This window comes from Mesoplodon mirus (genome assembly GCF_964341445.2).
Source record: "Mesoplodon mirus genome assembly, chromosome: 9".
NCBI classification, from domain to species: domain Eukaryota; kingdom Metazoa; phylum Chordata; class Mammalia; order Artiodactyla; family Ziphiidae; genus Mesoplodon; species Mesoplodon mirus.
Window position 1 is genome coordinate 23,761,511 of NC_138985.1, and position 26,891 is coordinate 23,788,401.

Consider the following 26,891-nt stretch of genomic DNA (forward strand, 5'->3'; position numbering starts at 1 on the left):
ACTGACCACCCGCCCAGAGGTCAGTCTGGGCTGTCACCCACACGCCCACTGCCAGGTCTGGTGCATGGAGGTAACTGTTCAGAAATGCCAGTGTTTGGAGGAGTTCTTGACTGTGTTTGTATTTATGATCACAACTCTATGTTTAAGATGATGTGACTTGGATTCTTCCAGTTATTTTCAGGCTTTCTTGCCCTTCAGATAACTAGCTACACTGGCAGCCACCAAGAGCCTAAGCAGGTGACACTGGGGACAATTGGACAATTCTCCAATTAAAAGCTATTTCCTACAAACTCCAACTTACCTTTGCACTCCATCCTTATAAACCACCTCCAATTCACTAAGCTGCCTTTTGCTTCTTCCTGAACAAGAGGGGTAACAGAAGAAAAAAAAATGTTTTTCTTTTATTATAAGTTGTTCTAAGAACAGTGCCTGGCAGCACCACTTTGGTTAGAGTTTCTGACCCATAAGCTAGTTTTCAGAAGTTTATCACATTCACTATTTTATTCGTTAAGTTGTAGAAACCTTACCTGGGGGTCAGAGTTCATACACATGCTCCGTTTATGGAAACATGACTCAAACTGCAGCTGGCCTGTTGCTGTTTGCTATGAATGGTGTCATTTGTATCAGACCACACTTATTGGAATCTGCCTTCAAATACAGCTTTGGTTAAAATGAAATACTGAACTTTTGTTGAAAAAAATTTAATTTCTTACATGGGGCCAAATCTAAGCTCAGATTAGAGACAGAAGATATAGCTCTGAATCTGGGTAAATTCGATTCATTACGCTAAATCTTGTGGACAGAGACCCTAATTTACTTGTTAATTAATATACCTGTGCCTAAATAGAGCACAACTGGCAGGGACATAATACATGGCTGCTGAATAACTTAGTTGGAGGAAGTTTATTTTGGGAATTAAGATATCTCATTAAGAATACTTTGTGGGGGGCTTCCCTGGTGGCGCAGTGGTTGAGAGTCCGCCTGCTGATGCAGGGGACACGGGTTCGTGCCCCGGTCCGGGAAGATCCCACATGCCGCGGAGCGGCTGGGCCCATGAGCCATGGCCGCTGAGCCTGCGCGTCCGGAGCCTGTGCTCCGCAACGGGAGAGGCCACAACAGTGAGAGGCCCGCGTACCACAAAAAAAAAAAAAAAAAAAGAATACTTTGGGGGATAGAAGTGGCTCAAACTGTGAGCCAAAAAACTATAAACCACATCTTTAAAATACGCATATATTAAATACTTTATTAAACGGAAAAACGACGACTTGAAAAATACCACTGGTTGGTTTTTTTTCCACATCTTTATTGGAGTATAATTGCTTTACAATGTTGTGTTAGTTGCTGCTTTATAACAAAGTGAATCAGTTATACATATACATATGTCCTCATATCCCCTCCCTATCCCACCCCTCTAGGTGGTCACAAAGCACCGAGCTGATCTCCCTGTGCTATGCGGCTGCTTCCCACTAGCTATCTATTTTACATTTGGTAGTGTATATATGTCCATGCCACTCTTTCACTTCATCCCAGCTTACCCTTCCCCTTCCCCATGTCCTCAAGTCCATTTTCTACGTCTGCGTCTTTATTCCTGTCCTGCCCCTAGGTTCTTCAGAACCTTTATGTATTTATTTTTTAATTCCATATATGTGTGTTAGTATACAGTATTTGTTTTTCTCTTTCTGACTTACTTCACTCTGTATGACAGACTCTAGGTCCATCCACCTCACTACAAATAACTCAATTTCATTTCTTTTTATGGCTGAGTAATATTTGCATATATGTGCCACATCTTCTTTATCCATTCATCTGTCATGGACATTTAGGTTGCTTCAATTCCCTGGCTGTTGTAAATAGAGCTGCAATGAACATTGTGGTACATGACTCTTTTTGAATTATGGTTTTCTCAGGGTATATGTTCCGTAGTGGGATTGCTGGGTCGTATGGTAGTTCTATTTTTAGTTTTTTCAGGAACCTCCATACTGTTCTCCATAGTGGTTGTATCAATTTACATTCCCACCAACAGTGCAAGAGGGTTCCCTTTTCTCCACACCCTCTCCAGCATTTATTGTTTGTAGATTTTTTGATGATGGCCATTCTGACTGGTGTGAGGTGATACCTCATTGTAGATTTGATTTGCATTTCTCAGATGATTAGTGATGTTGAGTTAATTTTCATTAGCTTTCATGTGTTTGTTGGCAATCTGTATATCTTCTTTGGAGAGATGTCTATTTAGGTCTTCTGCACATTTTTGGATTAGGTTGTTTGTTTTCTTGATATCAAGCTGCATGAGCTGCTTGTAAATTTTGGAGATTAATCCTTTGTCAGTTGCTTCACTTGCAAATAGTTTCTCCCATTCTGAGGGAGAAAGGTTTATGGTTTCCTCTGCTGTGCAAAAGCTTTTAAGTTTCATTAGGTCCCATTTGTTTATGTTTGTTTTTATTTCCATTTCTCTAGGAGGTGGGTCAAAAAGGATCTTGCTGTGATGTATGTCATAGAGTGTTCTGCCTATGTTTTTCTTTAAGAGTTTTATAGTGTCTGGCCTTACATTTAGGTCTCGAATCCATTTTGAGTTTATTTTTGTGTATGGTGTTAGGGAGAGTTCTAATTTCATTCCTTTACACGTAGCTGTCCAGTTTTCCCAGCACCACTTATTGAAGAGGCTGTCTTTTCTCCTTTGTATATTCTTGCCTCCTTTATCAAAGATAAGGTGACCATATGTGCGTGGGTTTATTTCTGGGCTTTCTATCCTGTTCCATTGATGTATATTTCTGTTTTTGTGCCAGTACCATACTGTCTTGATTACTGTAGCTTTGTAGTATAGTCTGAAGTCAGGGAGCCTGATTCCTCCAGCTCCGTTTTTCTTTCTCAAGATTGCTTTGGCTATTCAGGGTCTTTTGTGTTTCCATACAAATTGTGAAATTTTTTGTTCTAGTTCTGTGAAAAATGCCATTGGTAGTTTGATAAGGATTGCATTGTATCTATAGATTGCTTTGGGTAGTACAGTCATTTTCACAATGTTGATTCTTCCAATCCAAGAACATGGTATATCTCTCCATCTGTTTGTATCATCTTTAATTTCTTTCATCAGTGTCTTATAGTTTCCTGAGTACTGGTCTTTTACCTCCTTAGGTAAGTTTATTCCTAGGTACTTTATTCTTTTTGTTGCCATGGACCACTGGTTTTTTTTTTTTTTTTTTTTTTTTTTTTTTTTTTTGCAGTACACGGGCCTCTCACTGTTGTGGCCTCTCCCATTGCGGAGCACAGGCTCCGGACGCACAGGCTCAGTGGCCAGCTCATGGGCCTAGCCGCTCCGTGGCATGTGGGATCTTCCCGGACCGGGGCACGAACCCGTGTCCCCTGCATCGGCAGGCGGACTCTCAACCACCGCACCACCAGGGAAGCCCTGGACCACTGGTTTTAAATCACTAAAATTTCCATGGAAAGAAACATGGTATACCACAGGTTCCAGTGGTCTCTGCCCTTCTGGAAGTGTAAACACCTGAAAAGGAGGCAGACTTCACTAGTGAAGACAACCCGACTGTCTTCTAAGGGCCAGGCAGGCGTATTGGCAAGACCAGTGACGTTAGAAGCATGGCAAATACTTTCTAAGCAATAGATGCTTATCAAAGCTCCATTTAGTGAATAATTATTTTGCAGTGGAAAAAATGTTCATTAGCACAGCACCACTTCGGGGAAACTCCCTTCTACATTTTTGTGTATATGATCCAGGTTGGACTGGCTCCAACCCCAATCATACAGGTCTGGACTAGAGACAATCTAAAGACTTTTAATAATGCCATCAGAAAAGGGATGCATTTGTTTTGGTGAAGTTGTGAAGGTGATAAGAATGAGGAATTGAGTTATTTCTGTCCATCTTTACCACTAAGTGGGAAGAGTCTTTCAGAGAATGAAGATTATGCAAAGAAACTTAGAGATGGGAGATGAATACAGAGAGTTTTCTGGCCATATTGTGAGAGCATCTGGATCCAGCTATACCTGAAGCTGATATCTTTACTTTCTGTTTAGTGGAAAACATTTTTAAGTCCATTTTTTCCCCAGCATATTTCTCTCCATTGCTTTTCCTCAGTTCTCATCCAACAAGGTAATATTTTCCCTAAAAAACTCATATCCAAAATAATTTTTTATAATTTACTAATAAATGATCTATGTCTCTATTAGGTATCCTTAATGCTCTACTTTAAAAGTATCTTTCCAAGTATAAAACTATTTGAGACCTTATCATCTCAACATAATTTTTAAGAAAAATCTCTGAGAGCTCAGAATATTGTATACAGTAGTTCAGTGAGAGTCTGGTCTAGCTCTTTTCAGAAGGCAGAAGAGCTATCTGTAAGAATAAAAAAGATTAACCAGCATGTAAAAGCAGTTTTTCTGAATCAAAAGCAGTAACACAGGCACTAAAAACCTTGCTTGACTTGTAATCAGCCTTTGTATTTTATCCCCTCCCACACAGACAGTTGGGTCAGGGAAACTCCATTCTCTCATATTCCTACATCCACACTTCTGGCATTTATTTAATTTCTAACTGAAAAGTCACCACTGCCACTGGTAGGCACTTGGGAGATGTTCAGACTTTCCTTCTTCCAATGTTATCATGCCAAGTTCCCAGAGGTGGGACTTCCACTTGTGACACTTGGACCACAGCCTGTCCTCCCTTTGCTATTTCAACTTCCTTTTAAGACTTTAATCATCTTGTATCTTGGCTGGTTTATACTACCAGCACTTGGCTACCGGGATTGGGAGCTACTGGGAATCTATCTACTGCTCGTATCACATTATCTCTCTTTATCCCCAAAGCCCTACCATTTGAAATTAGGGGTTTGGTAGACAAATTCAACTGATATGACTTGCCCATAAAAATTGCCTCCAAAAAGACCCAATAGCTTTTTGTCATTGGGCTGTTGTGTCTAAACACGGCGTACTGTGGTCCCCCTCTCTGCTTGAGAATATTGCCATTTGTCCCCAATTCTAGTCAGACTGGTCTTCATACCAAAAACATGTGAAACAAGTGTCAGATGAGTTACAGAATTAAGTTTCTAGACAAAGGCACTAAAACTAAATGGAAGCAGGGTGGCTACACCACACAGAAGTAAGTGTGGCATATCACAACACATCTTCCCCTGGACCCCAGACCCCCTAATCAAGAATCTGCCCATGCAATGTGGAGTCCAGCCAGATCTGAGAGTTGTATTTTGCAGTGGCAACTGTTCCCATATGCAGCAGATGATTTCTGATTTCTTTGGTCTATTTCAGATTTACATTGATCTATTTGCCTATTCATGCCCAGCACTACACTGTCTTAATTACTGTGGCTTTATAATAAGAATTGGCATCTGAGAATAAGTCTTCTCAGCTCATATTTCTTCTTTAAGAAAGTCTTGGCTACCTTAAGTCCTTTGTATTTCTTTATAAACTTTATACTCAGCTTGTCAAATTTTTAAAAATCCGTAAGAGTTTAGAGTGCAGGGTTTCATTGACAATTGGTATAAGATTGAGTTTTCCAATCCATTCATATTACATAACACAATTTAGATTTTCTTTAATTTCTCTTAGTGTTTGCAGTTTTTTGTGTAGAAGTCTAGCAGAATTTTCTTTAGATTTATTCCTAGGTGTGTAACACTATGATGCTATTATAAGAGCATACACTAAATTTCATTTCCTAACACTTTTTAATATATAGAAATGAACTGATTTTTAAATATTGATTTCATGTACAGCAGTCTTGCAAAACATTCTTTAAGTCTCATGATTTAAATGTAAATTATTTTAAAACATTTTATATATAATCATAGTATCTGCAAATAGAAGTTTACTTTTATTTTTTCATTTCTAAACCTTATGGCTTTCATGTGTTTTTTGTTGCCTTGCTGTATTACTATGAACCCGAGCAATTGTTGAATAGGAGTGATAACATCCTTGCCTTTTCCCAATTCCAAAGAAAACAATTTCATTATTTCATCATTAAGTATATTTGCTGAAGTTTTGTTGTTTTGTTTTTTGTAGATATTCATTATTAGGTTATTGAATATCTGTTCTAACCTGGTTTGCTAAGAGTATTTGTTTCTTTTCCATCATAAATGAATGTCAAATTTTATTATGTACATTTTCTGCGTCTGTTGAGATTATCATGATTTTGTCCTTCAGTTAATTAATGTAGCATGTTACTAGAGCGATATACCACTCAGAGGTGAGGATTAAAACTTTAAAAGTTCTGTGAAGGGCAGGGGCTCAATTTTGTCAAGGAATATCACATTGTTTATACTAATAGCAGTTATAAATAAATGCAAGTAAATCAGAGAATAAGTTACAAGGTACTTTTCAAAGACAAAAGACTTGAGAGGAAGAGTATCTTAAAATATGTTATGAGAGCCTTAGCATTATTGCAACTCGTTAAGCACTTACCACATGCAGTATTTAACTTATCCTCAAAAAACCCAATCACTTCCACTTAAGAAAGACAAAACTGAAGCTCATCGTGGTTAAATAATTTGGCCAATGTTACACAGCTAATAAGTGCGGATGAGGGCATTCCAAATGGCTCCAAACCCAAATTCTTAAGTCTCTTTTGGAGAAGGCAACATAACATTAGTGGGTGAGGATTTTACAGTGTCAGTTTTGATAAACAATGTTTTAAAGTGATATTCTTATAGATGAAATAAAATCAATAAAAAAATTCTACTCCGAACCATTTTATAGGGATATTCTTCATGTGAAGAATTATAAAATCTGAAATTCTTTTATTCTAGATACTCTCACATAACTTTCCCTAATTGAAAGAACTTAATTGTGTGTCTTTGGGTCTGTGGGCTGAGCAAAGGGTTGAATGTTTGCATTTCTTGTGGTAAAATTCATTCTTCAGTTCCCTTCATTCCTTCCTATGTGAAAACTCAATGTACTCGTAATAGCCCCTAATATAGTGTCTGTCACTTTTGACACTGTTAAGTACTCCAATACTTTGATGACGCTCTATGATAACATCACATTCTTCCATTCTCCTTCTGTGCTTCTGTCCTCTTTTGTAGACTGTTCCATCCATCTCTTAAATGTTGATGTTCATATTCACTTTTTGGAAATCTCATATCTTGGGATCATACCTTATATCTTATCTACCTAGCAGCTCATGCCAGAAAATAAAAGTGATAAGTGATTTATACATCATTAATACTTCAATATAAATATATAATGTCAGTATGATTATCAGTATTTTCTTTTTGCTAATCAGACTTAACTTTTTAAAAATGAAGACTTTATATTTTTAGAGCAGTTTTAGGTTCACAGCAAAATTGAGGGGACGGTACAGAGGTTTCCATATACTGTTTGCCCCTCCACATGGATAGCCTCTCCCATTATCAGCATTCCCCACCAAATTGGTCCATTTGTTACAATTGATGAGCCTACACTGACACATTATAATCACCCAAAGTCCATAGTTTACATTATGGTTCACTCTTGGTGTTTTACATTCCACAGATTTGGACAAATATATAATGACATGTATCCACGATGTACCATACAGAATATTTTCATGGCCCTAAAAATCTCCTGTGCTCTGCCTGTGCATCCTCTCACCCCCCAAGCCCTGGCAACCACTGATCTTTTTATTTACTGTCTCCATAGTTTTGCCTTTTCCAGCATGTCATATAGTTGGAATAATACAGTATGTAGCCTTTTCAGATTGGCCTCTTTCACTTAATAATATTCATTTAAGGTTCCTCCATATCTTTTCATAGCTTGATAGTGCATTTCTTTTTAGTGCTGAATAATATTCCATTGTCTGAATGTACCACATTTATTTATTCATTGACCCACAGAAGGACACCTTGATTGTTCTCCAGTTTTGACAATCATAAATCAAGCTTCCATAACCATCTATGTGCAGGTTTTCGTGTGTACATAAGTTTTCAACTCCTTTGGGTAAATACCAAGAAGTGCGATTATTGGAGCCTATGGTAGGAGTATGTTTAGTTTTATAAAAAACCACCAAACTGTCTTCCACAGTGGCTATACAATTTGGCAATTCCACCAGCAATGAATGAGAATTCCTGCTGCTCCACATCCTCACCAGCATGTGGTGATGTCAGTGTTCTGGATATTGCCCATGGTGTGCAACTGTGCAGCGGTATCTCATTATTGTTTTAATTTGCATTTGCCTGATGACATATGATGTAGAGCATCTTTTCATGTGCTTATTTGCCATCTGTACGTATTCTTTGGTGAGGTGTCCATAGATGTCTTTGGCCCATTTTCAAGTCAAGTTGTTTTCTTTGTTGTTGAGTTTTAAGAGTTCTTATATTTTGAATAATAGTCCTTCGTCAGATGTATCTTTAGCAAATATTTTGTAGTCTGTGGCTGCTCTTCAGTATTATTTTTATATATTCTTCGTTATATAGAATTCCAACATTGCAGAAAATATGAAGATAAAAATTACAAACAGAAAAATATTTTAAATGCACAAAATATATTACACATATACACAGGGGTAATAAAATATGATTTAAAAACATTAAAACATGTAAATGTGAACAGCAAATGAGGAAGACGACAGAGAAATAGGATCAGTGAGGAGTGTACAGGGCTTTAAAATTCAGATTAAATAGTTGTTGACTAAAATATGGAAAACCTTAACATCAAGAATTTTGAACCATGTTCTTCTCCATTCTTTTCTATGTGTTCAAAATATTTCATAATTTAAAGAGGAAAAAATAGAAATCAGAATGCATTCTATTGTTTGATACCTATGATGTTGCTGAACATATTACTTTAGTCTAACCTCTTTTTAGGGTTCAATTTCTTTTTTTTTTTTTTTTTTTTAATTTAATTTTATTTTATTTTTTTGCTTTATAACAAATTTAATCAGTTATACATATACATATGTTTCCATATCCCCTCCCTTTTGCGTCTCCCTCCCACCCTCCCTATCCCACCCCTCCAGGCGGTCACAAAGTACCGAGCTGATCTCCCTGTGCTATGCGGCTGCTTCCCACTAGCTATCTACCTCACGTTTGGTAGTGTATATATGTCCATGCTGCTCTTTCACTTTGTCACAGCTTATTAGGGTTCAATTTCTTTATTTAGAAGATTCTCTTCCATTCCAAAATTCTAGAAGCAGTTTTTTTCATTTATTTATTTATTTACTTACTTATTGGTTGCACTGGTGCAGCATGTGGGACCTTAGTCCCCTGACCCCCTGGTCTGCATCCCCTGCCTAGCAAGGTGGATTCTTTACCACTGGACCACCAGGGAAGTCCCTTAGGAATGCTTTTATGATGTTATGTTCCACTCCTTTTCTAGGTACATCTTAATTTACAAATATGAAACTTCAAATGTTTGCTTAAGAAATACCTTCAGATTAGTTTATAAGGGGAATGTAAACACATTGTAACCTTAGTGTTTAATGTATTGAAACAAGTGCCCTCACTTGAATCTGGACTCTGCTATTAGCTGAGTAAATGAACTCAGTAAATGGTCAGTAGCTTGTATAAACATCACTGGTCTAAATATAGGATGTGTTATACCATGCCCAGATTGGGTCAACATCAAAAGGAGGTATGTGCTAATGAATTTTTCCCACTTCTTTTGGAAAAGCATATATCCATTGAGCTCACAGATCAAGGTTTCCCATATGCAGTGCATTTAATGCTAAGCTAAAATTTAAAAAAAATGTTTCCAAAATGAGTTGACAAATCACAACCACTACATTTCTAAACGGTCCTTGGGGTGGACCAAAAAGAAAACAAGGGCTTTCAGGCTCTTCCTGACTGAGGCCTCCAGCTGTACCCCAGAGCAGTTAGAGCAATGATCTGGGCAGAACTTTCCTCCCTGACATGAACCAAACCATAATCATCTACAGCAATCGAGTCCTTTAAAAATATTCTCCAAAATTGAAAGTTTACAAAATAAAGCTGGGACTTGAAATATTTGCACAGGCCCTAGATGTGAAGAATTAAAGAACTTTTGACCCTGCTCAGTTTCTCAGTGGACAGGCCAGTGTCAGGGCCTCCAAGTTCTGCTAGTTGTAACTTGCTTTCCACAGGGACATGTAGAAGGAACTGGTAAGACTCTTAATTGCCTACATGAAGGAAGTCATTGAGGACACTTAGGTTGATAAAAGAGAGAATGAGGAGTAAGAGAGTGGCCATGGCTTGAAAGCTGGAAGGATTCCTTTTACTCTGCTCCCTACGTTCACACTCACTCCAACATGGATCTGAGATGGCTAATGGGTGGACTTCTAATTCTGTTTGCTCATCGTCTAAGTAGGAACAAGCCCTTCTGAAGTCTCCTTGTTTACTCTTTCATCTCATTCTCTACTTCTTTTTTTATAATTGAAGTATAGTTGATTTATAATGTTGTGTTAATTTCTGCTGTACAGCAAAGTGACTCAGTTATACACATATAGACATTCTTTTTTTATATTCTTTTCCATTATGGTTTATCACAGGAGATTGAATATAGTTCCCTGTGCTATACAGTAGGACCTTGTTGTTTATCCATTCTATATAAAATACTTTACATCTGCTAATCCCAAACTTCCAATCCTTCCCTCCCCCCACACCTTCCCCCTTGGCAACCACAAGTCGGTTCTCTATGTCTGTGTCTGTCTCTGTTTTGTAGATAGGTTCATTTGTGTCATATTTTAGATTCCACATATAAGTGATATCATGTGGTATTTGTCTTTCTCTTTCTGACTTACTTCACTTAGCATAACTTCTAGTTGCATCCATGTTGCTGCAAATGGCATTATTTCATTCTTTTTTATGGCTGAGTAGCATTCCATTGTATATATGTACCACATCTTCTTCATCCATTCAACTGTTGATGGACATTTAGGTTGTTTCTATGTTTTGTCTATTGTGAATAGTGCTGTTATTCTCTACTTCTTTAATTCTCTAAATCACCAAATGTTGACTCTATCAAAAATTTGGAGTGCCATGGCAGTTTCAGGATCTGTTGTAGGAGAATCTGTCTTACTTCGTTTGAATTGGGGTTGGAACTAAAGAAGAGCAAAGACACAGGATAATTGAGATAGAGGTTGAAACACATGGGTATGTTATATTTGTTTGTTGAATTTGTTATAAATTAAAAAACTGAATTTTAAACATATGTAACTTCCTTGAACCTTACATGGTTGTCTGTCCCAGGAGCTATTTTCTAGGGAGGCCATGCCTGAACTTCTGATGGGAGGTCGTTTTTATCAGGTTCCTGCTTGAAGGTCTCTTGATCTCAGTATATGTGTGCAAAGTGAGCTGTGTGAAAAAGACCAAAGGCAGCACATGTTCTGATATATCTGGAGGTAGGATTTGTGGGTGGTGGGGGGAGGGGGGAATGTAGGTATAGAGTTGGAGAACAGAAATGAAGATCAAGCACAAGGTCAGGGGCTTCCCTGGTGGTGCAGTGGTTAAGAATCCACCTGCCAATGCAGGGGACATGGGTTCGAGTCCTGGTCCAGGAAGATCTCACATGCCATGGAGCAACTAAGCCAGTGCACCATAACTACTGAGCCTGCGCTCTAGAGCCCGCGAGCCACAGCTACTGAGCCCGTGCGCCACAACTACTGATCCTGTGCTCTAGAGCCCTTGAGCCACAACTACTGAAGCCCGTGTGCCTACAGCCCGTGCTCTGCAACAAGAGAAGCCACCGCAATGAGAAGCCCATGCACAGCAACAAAGACCCAATACAGCCAAAAATAAATAAATACAATAAAATTTTAAAAAATCACAAGTGTCAGTCAGCTGGCCCGAAAAATGGCAAAGAAATCAAGGTTTTGTTTTGTTTTGTTTTCCCAAAGAACACTGTCAACATGAACTTTGAGAGTAAAAAGAACTAAGTCCTGAAGGAATCAAGAATAAAGTTTGTGACATTAGTCAGAGCTTAGAAGGGGAGAAGATGAAAAACAAGACCACTATCACCCCATGAGGGAAGATGGGCTGGAATAGGGGGGAAGGATGACCTGGGAGGAGGACAGCGCAGCCCTGCTCAGGGGATGCACCTGAAGGGAACCAGATACTTACGAGTTGGGAGCTGGCCTGGCCTCTGCCAAAGAGATCACTGTTTATCTTGAGCCGAGGCAATAACTGCAGAGTCCACTGCATTTGGGACAGCTCCGCACACCTCTCTAGAGGAGTACCTTGGTTGCTCTCTGGTTATCATACAGGGAAATCTCCCATCTGGAGATGTCCGCCTATCACCTGTTGATCATTTGGCAGGAAGAAAGTCTGTGGCCCAAGACTGCACAGTCCTATCTGAACTGTCCTCAACAGAACTTCCCTCTTTCCAATGGCCCAAGATAGCCGTAAGGCTTTTTTTAAAAGACATCAAGAATGGATGAGCTTGGAAGGGGAACACCTCTGTGACTGTACATGGGTGGTACTAAAGAGAACAAGCTCCAGGTGTCCACCTGAGCCAAGAGAAAGATGAAGCTCTACCTTCCATCTACAAGTGTCTTTTATCCTGCCTCCAGACACCCACCACCTCACCATGCTGCTTGACTCAACCTCATGGTTCTTTGGGTTTCTCTACATGGATTGTCCTTGCTATAAGCAGTTAATTGCATTTAGGTAAAACCAACCAACCAACCAACCTGAGCTTTTCTCTCTCCCTTGAGAATACTAACATGTCTTTAATTCTTTCTTGGGAGTTTATAACTTTCTTTCCTAAAGTAGATAGCATGAAAAAAATTTTTCTGTCAAACCCAGTTAATTGGTATCTTTAGGAAGTCCCACAGGATAACTGTGAATGTAGTCTGATTCTATTTTTTAAAAAGATGATTCTATTTCTTAACATATTACCTAGAAATAATTCTATAATTCTTCCATTGCCACCTTTTGCCCCTGCTGATTCCTTCTTTTTCCTTCCTTCCTTCCTCCCTCCCTCCCTCCCTTCCTTCCTTTCTTTCTTTCTTGTCTCTGCTTTCAGGTATTCATTCCTAGTCAGCTCTTAGCAATTTCTGTACTGACAGCTGGTCTCCGACTCTGGTTTGCCTTATTCTTGCCCTGCCTTTCCAACTGGTCCTAGTGTGTGTTCTCTATGCCAGCAACGACTCCTGGCAGACTCCCATTTTTGAGTTGCTGGTGTTTTGTGGCCAGTACATCGGTATAATTTTAGCGAAGGCAGAAATGGGAAAAGTTGTGCAATTCTTTTATTCTTCCTAATCTCTCCCCAGGGAGAAATAAATCTGGGGAAAAGGATAGGGAGGTGCAATGGAAAAGGTCAGCACAGATTGCTGTGCTTCTGAGAAGAGTGAGGATTATACAGACAGCTGGATTGGGCTGGAGAAGTTGGCCCCTGAGTGAACCATGAGGAGCCGAGAGCCTGTGACCCCTTCCTAGGCCACTGCCCTCAAGCTGCTACTTGTAATGACTGATAGAGTCAAAGGGATCCATGGCCCTAGTCAATCATATTCTACCACAGGACACTGCATCAGCCCAGACCTAGAAAGCCAGAACAGATTAATAGCTTCCTTACATTTCTTTGGGTGGTAACACATAGCTACTCTTAGCTGGTGGATTAATCCGGATTTCAAATAAGTTAGTATAAACTTTCTAGCTCGCATACAAATTGGCCACTCTTCCTTTGTACCTATACTGCCATCAAAATAACACCGGAATACATTGTTATTCTCATCTCTGTTATTATTTTTGTCGGTAAGATAGTGTCTAATAATAGCCAAAAATATAGCACTTATTATGGGCCAGGAGCTGTTCTACATGTTTTACATATATTAAGTCATTTAATGCTCATAATAACCCTATGAGGAAGGTACTTTTATCATTCTCATTTTACAGAAGAGAAAACTGAGCAGAGACGTTAAATAACCTCCCAATCTCTTGCCAATAATCCATGGTGGAGTGGGGATTCAAACTGAAATAATCTAACTCTGAAGTCTAGATTTACAATCATTAAATTATTAAATTGTCTTTATACAGTCATCAATACCTAGCACAGCATTAAACAAATGAGTGCTTAATTTTAAAAAAATCCAAGTTATTATTTCAATTGGGGATATTAAATCAAGTGCTTTAACATGATAAATATTTTATTTGATACATTTTCCACCTGCATTAGGAAACTAAGAGAGTTTTAGAGCCCTGACTTATTAGGTGGGGTCAGGATTCAAAGTCATCTGACTCTGCATCCAGGGCTCTGCCTACCCTGCCAAGTGACCTTTCTACTCGGCCCATGGAACTACAGGATCGCTTGGTCCTCTTGTGGCTGCAAGGGCTGTTCTCTGAGGCTCTCACACCAGTGGATCTGCAACTGACCTCACTGGACCATTTTTGCACAACCAGGGATAAATGTGGAGGGAGACCTGTGGTACCCATGGAACCGAGGTGTCTGCTGCCCCTCAGATGGCCCTGCCTAAGCCTCATCCAGTAGCTTGATTCTCAAATCAAAAGTGGGAAAGTTCCTGCCTCACCAATAATCCTGTGCTATTGAATCACTTCCCTTCTGTGTAAGAAAAGGGAGAGAAAAATCAGGGCTGGCTCTTCAGTCTCCAATCCTGTTTTCCAAGAACGGGGAACTGAACTACCTGGGTTCCTCAGGAAGGCTTGAGCACAGAGGTGAGATGCTCTTTCTCCTCTCGGGATCCTTCTGAACACCACTGAGGTAGCTGTCTATTTAGAATACTCCTTTTGCCTTTTGGCTTTAATGACACATCTCACCAGGCCTAGAATTAAGATATAACTTTAAAAAATGTTTTAAATACAACGACTGTTGAAGGTCGTCAACAGACACAGCAGGGAGAGTTTGGGTTTATGAATAAAGCCACAAGGGTTCTAAGCTACCATTTTTTGTGAGTTTTGTGAAGTAATGTCACTTAACTATTCCAGTGAAACAAAAATTTACCCAGTATATTTCATGTGACTTTAAAGATGATATGAGGTGATGCATTTAGTTAGTTATCCTTTCACATAAACTCAGGTTTATATGTATTTGAGTGCCTCTCTCGGCACTCTTTATTCTCAATCGCCTTTAGTAAAACGTTCCACTTTTTTCTTTACCCTGTTCTCCTTAGGAAACAATAAAAGGTTAATTCACAATCTTTGTAAAGTAGAGAAAAAATAACTTCGGGGGATTTTACGAGGTGGCTTTCTAATCCAGGGACAGGACTCCAGTCTGAGTCTTTGTTTAGAGAGGAGTTTTTCGCAGGCTGTTTCTCCACAGATGGCACTTTGGTCACTTTACAGTAACCAAACCTCTCCGTAACCGATCTCTGTGGGGAGACGATCACGTCCCGGCTCTTCCAGCCAGCAGTTACATTTCTGTGCTTCCCTTTGATTTCCGGGAAGCAGACTCATGTTATATAGCTCAATGTTTTCTTTTCAATCTCAGCTCCTTACAGCCCCATCACATGAAGTCTAATAATATAAAGCAGTAAATTTTCACTTCTTGAATGTTGATTATATAAGAGCCAGAAACTATGTAAGCATAAAACATTAATCACCCAGATTCTACCACAGATGGGATACACTGTTTTAGTGTTGGTGATTAGCCCCTTAGATAGCCTTCTATGTAGACAGTATTTAGTGTTTATATTTAGCATTTATATATGTATGTATAAGAAGCATTTACATATATATAAAGTGTTTATGTATATATATTAAAAGTGGCTTTATATATATATATATATATAAAACCAATAATATGAATCTCAGAGATCCAAACTGTAATATGTCTCAGTGACATATATATATATTTGACTGTCTATGTTTTTTACAAATATGAAACCATATGATCTATCTTGTTTTGTGGTCTTTTTTTTTTCATTTCAGAGCACATTACATGTTTCCTAGCCCAGGTGATCATAAACATGAGAAGAGGTAAACTGTGGTACATTTATACAATGGAATAGTATTCAGCAATAAAAAGGAGTGAACCATGTATACACATAAAAATATAGATGAATCTCAAAAAATAATACTGAGTAAAAGAAGCTTTAACCAAAAAAGTACTTATTGTTATGAGTTCATTCATAAGAAGTTTTTAGATCAGGCAAAGCTCATCTGTGGTGAAAAAAAATCAGAAAAGTGGTTGCCTTGACAAAACTTGAGGCAGGAAATGAGGAAGGGGCAAGATGGAGTGCTGTAATGTTCTATTTCTTTTTTTTTTTTTTTTTGGCTGCGCCTTGCAGTATGTGGGATCTTGGTTCCCCAACCAGGGATCGAACCTGTGCCCCCTGTAGTGGAAGCGTGCAGTGTTAACCACTGGACCGCTGGGGAAGTCCCTGTAACATTCTATTTCTTGATAGGGGGTTGGGTTACACAGGTGCATGCATGTGTCAAAACTCATCTAATCATCCAATTAGGATTATGTACATTTCATTGTACGTAAATTTACCTAAGACAAGAACAACAAATAGAGAACTCTAGTTAATAATCTGCATGCTAAAGTATTTAGGGGGAACTGAACTAATGTCTGCATCTTACTTTGAAATGCATTTTAAAAAGACAGTTGGAAACAGGGATGGATAGATGGATAGATGAGTTATAAAGCAAGCATAGTAAAATGTTAATTACAGCATCCAGGTAGTAGTTATATGTGTGTTCTCTGTATAGTTTGTTCAACTTTTCTGTATGTTTGAAAATTTTTCATATTAAAATGTTAGCAAGAAAATAAGACCATATAACATGTTCCCATGTCAAATATGCTTCCACAACATTTAAAGGACTGATTAAATAAACATCTGTATAATGGAATACAATTCAGTCACTGTTGAACATTTAGGCTATTTAAAACTTTGCAGAATAAGCTATATTACAACAATTATCCTTATACTTAGATATTTAAACCCTTGTCTTATCATATCCTTAGAACAAATTCCTATGAGCATAGTTGCTAAGTCAATAAAGAATTAAGGATTTGGGCTCCTAGTTTCATCCAGAAGACTTGGGACACTTTTCTCTTATTAAATAGAAGACTTCATATTTCCTTTTAAGATTTCCATAAAGATTGAGTTTTGTTCTTTTTTCGTCTTTGCTTATCAGTTTGATATCCTGAATGGACTCTTCTTATAATTTATTTTTTGGCTTTCTCCCTCAGCATTTCAGAATCAAGGAAAAAAGGACTTAAAAGAGAAGAGAGATTATTCAACACCCAATGATGAACTAACAATCTGAATTTTAGAGATCCAAAAGGTAATCTGCCTCAAACCTATTTTCAAGATTTGAAATGGAATTAGTGTTTAATCAGAGATTGTCTGACTGAAAGCAAAAATCAGTTTCTAGGTTTTCTATCTAGTCTTTTCTCTCTGTGAACACCCAAAGAATATGCACTGAATATAAGAATATGGGAGGCATTTACCCTTCATATCACGATATCACTATGCTTTGAAAAATCATAACTTGGAGTTGTATGTGCTAGCGCCTTTGGGTGATCAGCAAGCTGTATAAAAACCCAACGAATGCCAAGGTTGGATCACTTCTATTTAAATGATGATTAAAAGCCCATGCAATCTGTGCAGCAATTCGGTGTGCCAGAAGAGGCAGCACACAAACAAAACACTTGGCTACTGGTCCCGCTCATTGTGGTGTGGATTACAGTCCCGTTTTATCCCTTTCTCTTGGCTCTTTCAGCAACAGATGAAACCGCTGAAGCCACTCAGCAGACAAACACGCCAGCTCACGGGCCAGAGGACAATTTCCCTTTCCCAGCAGCAGCTCAGGGCCCTTCCCTGGACTTTCCAGATGACTTTTATAGCAGCGGCTGACTTCTTGAATAGTTTTTATTTTGATGGCCTAGAGCAAAATAACAATGCAACATCGCCTAGTGAAAAGACTGGAATTCAAACTCTAGATCTATGTCTCTTTTGGTTTTAACTTGAATACAAGAGACTTCAAAAAGGCAACAACAGTGAATATGTATGTGTATTTACTCCACATGGAGGTTTAACCAGTTTCTGAGCAACAGGTGCATTTTACAACTTCCAAAAATGATATTGTGTTGAACAAGTTCTCTACTGTATTCCAATATCAGCTTTCAAATGGGTTGGCCCATTTCATGCATTTGAAAATTGATTCTCTGTGGAAGTTGATACTGTTGATGTACTGTTGGAATTTCATTTCCTCTCTGATTTTCTTGATATTGCACCTTCTAGGTTCCCACCTACCTCCCTGAAAGTCTCTTTTCTCTCTTGACTGGCTCATTTCATTTATCTCAGACCCTATAAATAGTTGTCACTCAAACTTCAGTCTTTAGCTGTATATTCTATCTCTACTTTTTCCTACAACGTTAGGAGAAAAAGTCAGTTCCAAAATTTGGATGGGTTCCAAAAAGTGGAATCAAAATGTAAAATTCTGGTAATATGTATCTAAATTGGTATAACTGTCTGGTATATCATGTCAATTCCCACTTCCTGAAGATAACAGCAATTTTCTTGCATGCTTGTCAAGCAGGTTCCTACCACTCCCAGTGTTGGGTAGACAGATGGATGAAAAAATGACATCTTATCCAGCCAGTCTTATGAATGCTCATGTTCCTCATCTGTTTTTAAATTGTAATGTTTATCTTTTTCTTATTTATGTCTGTTTCCTTTATATTACAAATAAGAAATTGCCTATTATGAATATTAAAAATTTTTCCAGTTTCTTTTACATTTTAGTTTTCAATGTGTTGTTCTTCCATGTGAAGAACACTTCATATAGTCAACTCAACTGAGCGTCTTATTTCCTATGAAGGTAATGGATAAACATAGAGCCATAATGAGTAAAAAACTTGATGGTGAGGGTATAAAATAATTATTGTGAGTATGAGAAGAGAGAGTTAACTGGAGAAGTGTGGAAAAAATGGCAGACAATATCGAGACCCCAGATGACCACAGATACCCTGAATTGGTCACTAATCTGTATTTTTAAACAAGTAGAGTCAGTAGTCTAGGTATATAACTACCAATTGTAGACAGTTGTGCTGATCTAAGGTATAGTTTCTGGAGGAAAAAGGAAGGATTAGTAAGTGAGGTAATTGAAAATGTTAGCAAGATAATTTATATAACAGATTACGTAGTCTGGTATGTACTACTGAATTAGCTGCTGTTTCAAAATATAGAGCAATATGGGGTAAGTGACAGAGGACCAGATTGTGACTGAAACAGACAAAAGTCAGTTGACCATCACACTAGAACATCTTAAGAGACTATTTTTCAGAGTTATGGAGATTTTTCATTTCATTGAACTTCCTGTCCACAAATCTTTATAAATTAATGATAAATAACAACCAGGAAAATAAATGACAACAATGATGATAGGTAGAAAGTGTGCTATAATAAGAAGCCAAAATCTCTTATTTTTACAAAAAAACTTTTGTAAATTTTTTTTTTACAAAAAAAAAAAGGAAGAACAGTAGTTTCTAGGTGTGCTTGTGAAACGAGGTCACCCATATCTTTTAGGATGTAGAATGAAACTGTGTTGCGGAAGCAGAGTTCTGAGGTGAGAGAAAGCTTTAGTTAAGGCAAGGAAGGAATGAAGTAGTTGATGGAAGAGGTATATGTAAAGGATGAGGACATGATATATGGAAAAGGTATACCATGTATCAAAAATTGTTTTATGGCTTCCCTGGTGGTGCAGTGGTTAAGAATCCGCCTGCCAATGCAGGGGACATGGGTTTGAGCCCTGGTCCGGGAAGATCCCACATGTTGCGGAGCAACTAAGCCCTAAGCAACTAAGTTGTGCACCACAACTACTGAGCCTGCACTCTAGAGCCTGGCAGCCACAACTCCTGAAGCCCGTGCTCCACAACAAGAGAAGCCACCGCAATGAGAAGCCCACGCACCACAACGGAGAGTAGCTCCCAGTCACCACAACTAGAGAAAGCCCACATGCAGCAACGAAGACCCAACGCAGCCAAAAATAAAATAAATTAATTAATTAATTTAAAAAATTGTTTAAAAATTATTTTTAATCTCTGAAGGTCAGTTTTGCTTTAATATGATTTATCCACTTGTGATTTGTTTTAACTTGTCACATTTGAAACCCAGCAAGATCTTTTATTCTGAAAATTCATGTCTTTATTCTGGAAATTTCTCCTTAATTAACCTTTTGTATAAAGGGTATAGCATTCTTTCTATTCTTTCCCCATGAAACTCCTTTTAGACCTGAATTGATGTCTCCTATCCTATTATTTGTATTTATTTATGTCTTTTTTATATTTTCTATTGATCAATCTTCCAGTGTATCAATTCTCTTTAACTGGTCTCATCTACTATTTAATTATTCCACTGAATTTTTAAATTTCAATTACTGTATTTTTCAGTTTTAGTTTTCAATTGTTCATTCTCCTGTTTGTTGTACTTATTGAATCTCCCTCATGGTGATTTGATTCCAAATGTAGTTTCTAATTTTTGACTGAGTACCTCTCCAGCAGAGGTTGTTCTACAGGTTTGAAGGCATTCGCAAGCCTTAGCACTTGAAAAAGATGGCCAAGCATGAATCCCACCTTTATGTAGGAAACTCAGTTCTAGCTTAAACTCCTACTCATCACTCTAACTTTGTGTTTGCATTCTTGGTTCAGGCACCTAAAATTTTTCCTTTCTTGCTTTTAAACTTTGTTATGTATTTTTTTTAATCTTTTTTTTTTTTTTTTTTGCTGTATGTGGGCTTCTCACTGTTGTGGCCTCTCCCATTGCAGAGCACAGGCTCCGGACACGCAGGCTCAGTGGCCATGGCTCACGGGCCCAGCCGCTCCGCGGCACGTGGGATCCTCCCGGACCAGGGCACAAACCTGTGTGTCCTACATCAGCAGGCGGACTCTCAACCACTGCGCCACCAGGGAAGCCCTGTTATGTATTTTTTAAATATGTGTTGTTCCAGGCCAACATAAAACTGGAAAATTCTCCAAATAATTTTATGAACCCAGAATAACTTTAAAACTAAAACCTGATAAAGACAGTATCAAAAAATGATATAGATTGATCTTATTTATCAATATCGACATAGTTGCATAAATTGCACCAAATATTAAAAAATAGGTTTTTTAACATGGAACCACCTTTGTAGTCCTACAATAAATCCTACTTAATTTGCATTTACTATTTTTTTGGTACTTTGCTAGATTTTATCAATATATTTTACTATATTAACAGATTAAAAGGGAAAAATCATATGAATATAACTGATGGTGAAAATATGATTCAGATTAAACAGTCATTTCTTATAGAAATTCTGAGTAAAATTAGAATGCAAGAAAAGACTTAAATATGGTTAATTCTTTACAAAAAAAAACCCAGTAGCAACTATTACCCCAAAGAGCAAACCTAAAACTATTTTATTTAAAAATCAGGATCTAGTCAGGGGTAGTGAATATATTAACATAAAATTTAAATAATTGGTTTATTTGAAATAAAATGGTAACACTATCAATTTTGCAAATAATATAATTATACAACTAGAAAATTCAAGGACATTTAGTTACAAGAGGAATAAAAAAAGATCTGTAAGAGTATTTAACAAAGTAGCTAAATGGAAGCCAAGTATATAAGTATCGTTAGGTTTACTCTATTCTAGCAATTAGCACCTAAAAATGAAACCAGGGAGAAATATTCCATTTATAAGAGAAATAATCTATAAAAATATTAAAAATAAATATAATAAAAAGTCACAAGGTCTATATGCAGAAAACCGTAGTATCTCAGTAAAAGACATGTCAAGATTTGAGCATACGGAACTTCCCTGGTGGTCCAGCGGTTAAGACTCTGCACTCCCAATGCAGCGGGCCTGGAGTTTGATCCCTGGTCAGGGAGCTAGATCCCACAAGCTGCAACTAACAGCCTGCACGCTGCAACAACAACAAAAAGGATCCTGCATACTGCAACCAAAGATCCCTCATGCCATAACTAAGGATCCTGCACACCACAACTAAAGATCCAGCACACCACAACGATGATCCTGCGTGTCGCAACTAAAGACCGAGTGCAGCCAAATAAATAAACATTTTTTAAAAAGATTTTTGGGCTTCCCTGGTGGCGCAGTGGTTAAGAATCTGCCTGCCAATGCAGGGGACATGGGTTCAAGCTCTGGTCCAGGAAGATCCCACGTGTCGCAGAGCAACCAAGCCCATGTGCCACAACTACTGAGCCTGCGCTCTAGAGCCCTCGAGCCACAACTAGTGAGGCTGCGTGCCACAACTACTGAAGCCTGTGCGCCTAGAGCCCATGCTCCGCAACGAGAACCTACCGCAGCGAGAAGCCCACATACCGCAACAAAGAGTAGCCCCCCACCTCAACGCAACTAAAGAAAGCCCACATGCAGCAACGGAGACCCAATGCAGCCAAAAATAAATAAATAAATAAATAAATAAGTTAATTTAAAAAAAGATTTGAGCATATGGATATATTCTTGGATTGGTAGAATTGCCATCATAGAAATGTTAATCTCTCCAAGCAATATAAAATGTACTTAAAATTTCATTAGAATTCTAATAATTTCTTGTTGGAATTGGATTAAATTACCTAAAGTTTTATGTGGAAAAAAGTTCATCTAGTATAGCCATGACAATTATAAAAATGAAGAATAACAAAGGGGGAGACTTGTTTCTCAGGCTATCAGAACTCTACAAAGAGACTGGGAAAACAAATATGATATTGGTATAGCTATGGACTGACTTATTACTCAGTGGAACACGTCAAAAAATTCAGAAATAGATTCTAGTATAAATGATAATTTTAATACTTGGCTAAAGTTGTAGTTTTACAAAATGCAAAAAGGCAAGTAACAATACATGGTGCTATTGCTACTAGCTATCAAAATAGAAGATAATAAAATTGGGTCCCACTCTTAACCATTAAAAGAAACCTTCTAGATGTAGTAATAATAATTATAATAATAATTGTTTTAAAATACAATCTAAGAGACTATGTGTACAATCTAAGGCAGGGGAGATCTTAACCAATATTGGAAACCCAGAAGCTGTTAAGAATTTCTAGATACAATTGAGCTTTCCATACTAAAATTTTATGGCAATAAAACCAAAGATAAGATAAATAAGTCATGTAATGACATTTTAATGATTAGTAGCTACAATATTTAAAAAATGAGCTCTAATAAAGAAAATATAAATAACTCAAAAAGAAAAAATATATAAATAGGCAATTTAAAGTACAGGTTATCAAGAAATGTGAAAATAATAAATTTCACAGTAATATGAAAATGCATATTAAAGTAATGATAAATCACTTTTCTCTAAACATACTGGAAAAAAATTAAAACCCTTATCTCCAACTGTTACCATAGATGTGGGGAAATATATACTCTCAGATATTGATGATGGCAGTAGGAATAGCTGTAAACTTTCTAGAAACAAATCATTGAATAACTACTAAAATTAGTATATGTATATATAGTGTATTTGTAATTTTCAAATTGTAATTCCATATATAATTATTATATATTTGTTTATGTTTATGCATTTTAAAATATTTATAGTGTACATTAAAAAATAAACCACGTGGTAAAGCAAAACTTTATTTACATATATATTCCATGGAGGACTTACAGATTTGGTACTCAAAATCCATGCTATTATACTTCTAGTGTGTGTTCTGGTTCTGCAGAGTCTGATAGGTTAAAAAGCACATTTTTCAGACTCCCTTGATAACCCTAGAATCCTGGATGTGATTTAGGTTTGGCTAATGAGATGCACTTGTATAAAATTTGGAAGGCAGAAGTCAGTCTTCTCATGAAAACATCAAGATTCCTTTGTCTTTAAGTTTTGGCAATTTGCATATGTCTAGGTGTTTTCGTTTTCTTTTTTATTTGGGGCATTTATCCTGTCTGGGGTTAGCTGAGGTTCTTGGATCTGTGTTTTGGTATCTGTCATTAGTTTTGGAAAATTCTTGACCATTGTCTCTTCAAATATTTCTTCTGCTCTGTATTTTCTCTCTTCTCCTTCTGGAAATCCAATTACACATGTATTAAATTATTTGATTTTCTTGCATACCTCTTAGATCCTCTGTTCTCATCTTTTCACTCTTGTTTGTCTCTTTATGTTTTTTTCCTTGGTTGTTGATGAGGCTCTTGAAGACATTCTTCATTTCTCTTACTGTGTACTCATTTCTAGCATTTCCACGTGATTCTTTTTTTTCTGCGGTACGTGGGCCTTTCACTGTTGTGGCCTCTCCTGTTGCGGAGCACAGGCTCCGGACGTGCAGGCTCAGTGGCCACGGCTCACGGGCCCAGCTGCTCCATGGCATGTGGGATCTTCCCAGACAGGGGCACGAACCCGTGTCCCCTGCATTGGCAGGCGGACTCTCAACCACTGCACCACCAGGGAAGCCCTTTATAGTTTTCATATCTTTGCTGAAATCACTCATCCAATCATGCATATTCCACCTCTTCCACTAGAGATTTAACACATTAACATTGTTATTTTAAATTTTATGTCTGGTAGTTAACAACATGTATGCCATTTCCAAGTATGGTTCTATTGAATGCTTTCTCTCTTAAAAGAGTGTTATTCTCTTGCTAAAAGAAAAAAAAAAAAACTATCAACTAAGAATCCTGTATCCTGCTTTCCTTCAAAGGTGAGGGAGCAATAAAGACATTTCTAGATAAACACGAGCTAAGGAAGTTTGTTACCACTCAAATGAAAAGACAGTATCTCAAAGCCATATGTAAGATAAAGACATCAGTAAAGTAAATGCCTGGGCAATTATAACAGCTAGTATTATTGTAACAACATTTTGTCATTCTACCTTTTGTTTTGTAAATGATTTAGGAGACTAATACATTAAAAAAATTTATTAGTCTACCAGCTAGTATTATTGTAACTTTGGTTTGTAACTCCACATTTTGTTTCTACATAATTAAAAAACTAATGCATTAAGAAAACAATTATTGGGTTATGCTTTCAGACAAAATATGTACAGTGATGTAATTCTGTGACATCAATAACTGAAAGGGATGGGGACCCTGCTATAAATGAGCAGAGTTTTTGTAAGTTATTGCAGTTAATAAATTCAAATTAGAATGTTATAACTCTGTAGGATGTTAAATGAAATGCCCATAAAGAAAATAGTTATAGAATATACACAAAAGAAATTGAGAAGAAAATTAAAATATTTCCTACCAAAAATCAACTAAATATGAAAGAGATAATAATGCAGTAAGAGAGGAACAAAGAATATTTAAGGCATATAGAAAACAAATAGTAAAATTACAGAAGTGAACCCCTCCTTATCAGTAATTACTTTAAATGTAAATGGATTAAACTCTCCCATGAAAAGAGAAGTTAGCAGAATGGATTTTTTTTTAAAGTTCTACCTATATGCTATTTATAAGAGACACTTCAGACCCAAGGACACAAGTGGGATGAAAGTGAAAGGACAAAAGAGATATTCCATGCAAATAGTAACCAAAAGATAGCAGGAGTGGCTATACTAGTATCAGACAAAATAGGCTTTAAATTTAAAAAGTTTATAAGTGACAAAGAAGGACTTTATATATTTTAAAAACTTCAATACAGAAAGAAGATATCACAATTATAAACATTTATGCGCCCAATAACAGACTATCAAAATGTATAAAATAAAAATTGAAGGAACTGAAGGGAGAAATAGGTATTTCCACAAAAATAATTGAAGACTTCAATACCCCACTCTCAATAATGGATAGAACAACCAGACAGAAATAAGTAAGAAAATAGATGATTTGAATAACACAATATCAATTAGATCTAACAAACATACACTTAACTCTCTACCAAAACCAACAGCATGCACATTCTTGTGAAGTCTACATGGAACATTTTCCAGGATATACCATATATTAGGGGACAAATTAAATCTCAGTAGGTTTTGAAAGATACATGTCATACAAAGTGTCTTCTCCAACTACAATGAGCTGAAGTTAGGAATCAAAAACAGAAGGAAAACTGGAAATTTCGCAAATTTGTGGATATTAAACAACCAATGAACAAAAGAAATCACAAGGGAAATTTGAAAATACTAAGATACCAATAAAAATGAAAGCACAACATACCAAAACTTATGGAATGCAGTGAAAGCAGTGCTAAGGGGAAATTTACAGCTATAAATGTTTACATTTTTAAAAAAGAAAGATCTTAATCCAACAACCTAAATATACAACCTAAGGCACTAGAAGAAAAGGACAAACCAAGCCCAAGTCTAGCAGAAGGAAGTGAATAATACAGATTAGAGCAGAGATAAATAAAACAGAAAATAGGAAAACAATAGAGAAAATCAATGAAACCAAATCAATGATCTTCAGAAGGATAAACAAAATCGACAACCTTTAGTTAGATTGACCAAGGGAAAAAAAAGAGAGAAAATTCAAGGTACTAAAATCAGAAATGAAAGTGGGACATTATTACTGATTCTACAGAAATAAAAGGCATTATAAGAAATTGAACACCAACAAATTATATAACCTAGGTGAAATGAACATTTTCTAAGAAACAGAAATCCTATCAAGACTGAATCACTAAGGTAGAAAATCTGAATAGACCTAAAACTAGTGAGAAGATAGAATCAGTAATCAAAAACCTCCCAATGAAGAAAAGCCCTGGAACTGATGGCTTCACTGGTGAATTATACCATTTAAAGAACTAATGCCAATCCTTCTTATACTTTTCCAAGAATTGAAGAGGTTGGAACACTTCTTAATTCATTCTATGAAGCCAGCATTACCCTGATATCTAAGCCAGTTAGAGATGCTACAGGAAAACTACATAACAATACACCTTGTGAATATTGATGTCAAAATCCTCAACAAAATTATTGACTATATTCACTGTGCTGTACATTACGTCCCTGTGATTTATTTATTTTATAACTGGTAGTTTGTAGTTCTTAATCCCATTCACCTATTTCACACATCCTTCCACTCCCCTCCTCTCTGGAAACCACTAGTTTGTTCTCTGTCCCTCTGAGT

At 37.1% G+C, this 26,891-nt stretch overlaps 1 long non-coding RNA gene across 1 annotated transcript in view; it reads right to left on the reverse strand.

The window, feature by feature from the left end:
- Nucleotides 1–300: 300 nt before the first annotated feature.
- Nucleotides 301–26,891, reverse strand: part of LOC309810831 — an 80,585-nt gene continuing 53,994 nt past the window's right edge. Inside the window, exon 3 of the long non-coding RNA XR_014295060.1 lies at nt 301–359. This is a non-coding gene — a long non-coding RNA (uncharacterized lncRNA). The remainder of the gene's footprint in view (nt 360–26,891) is intronic.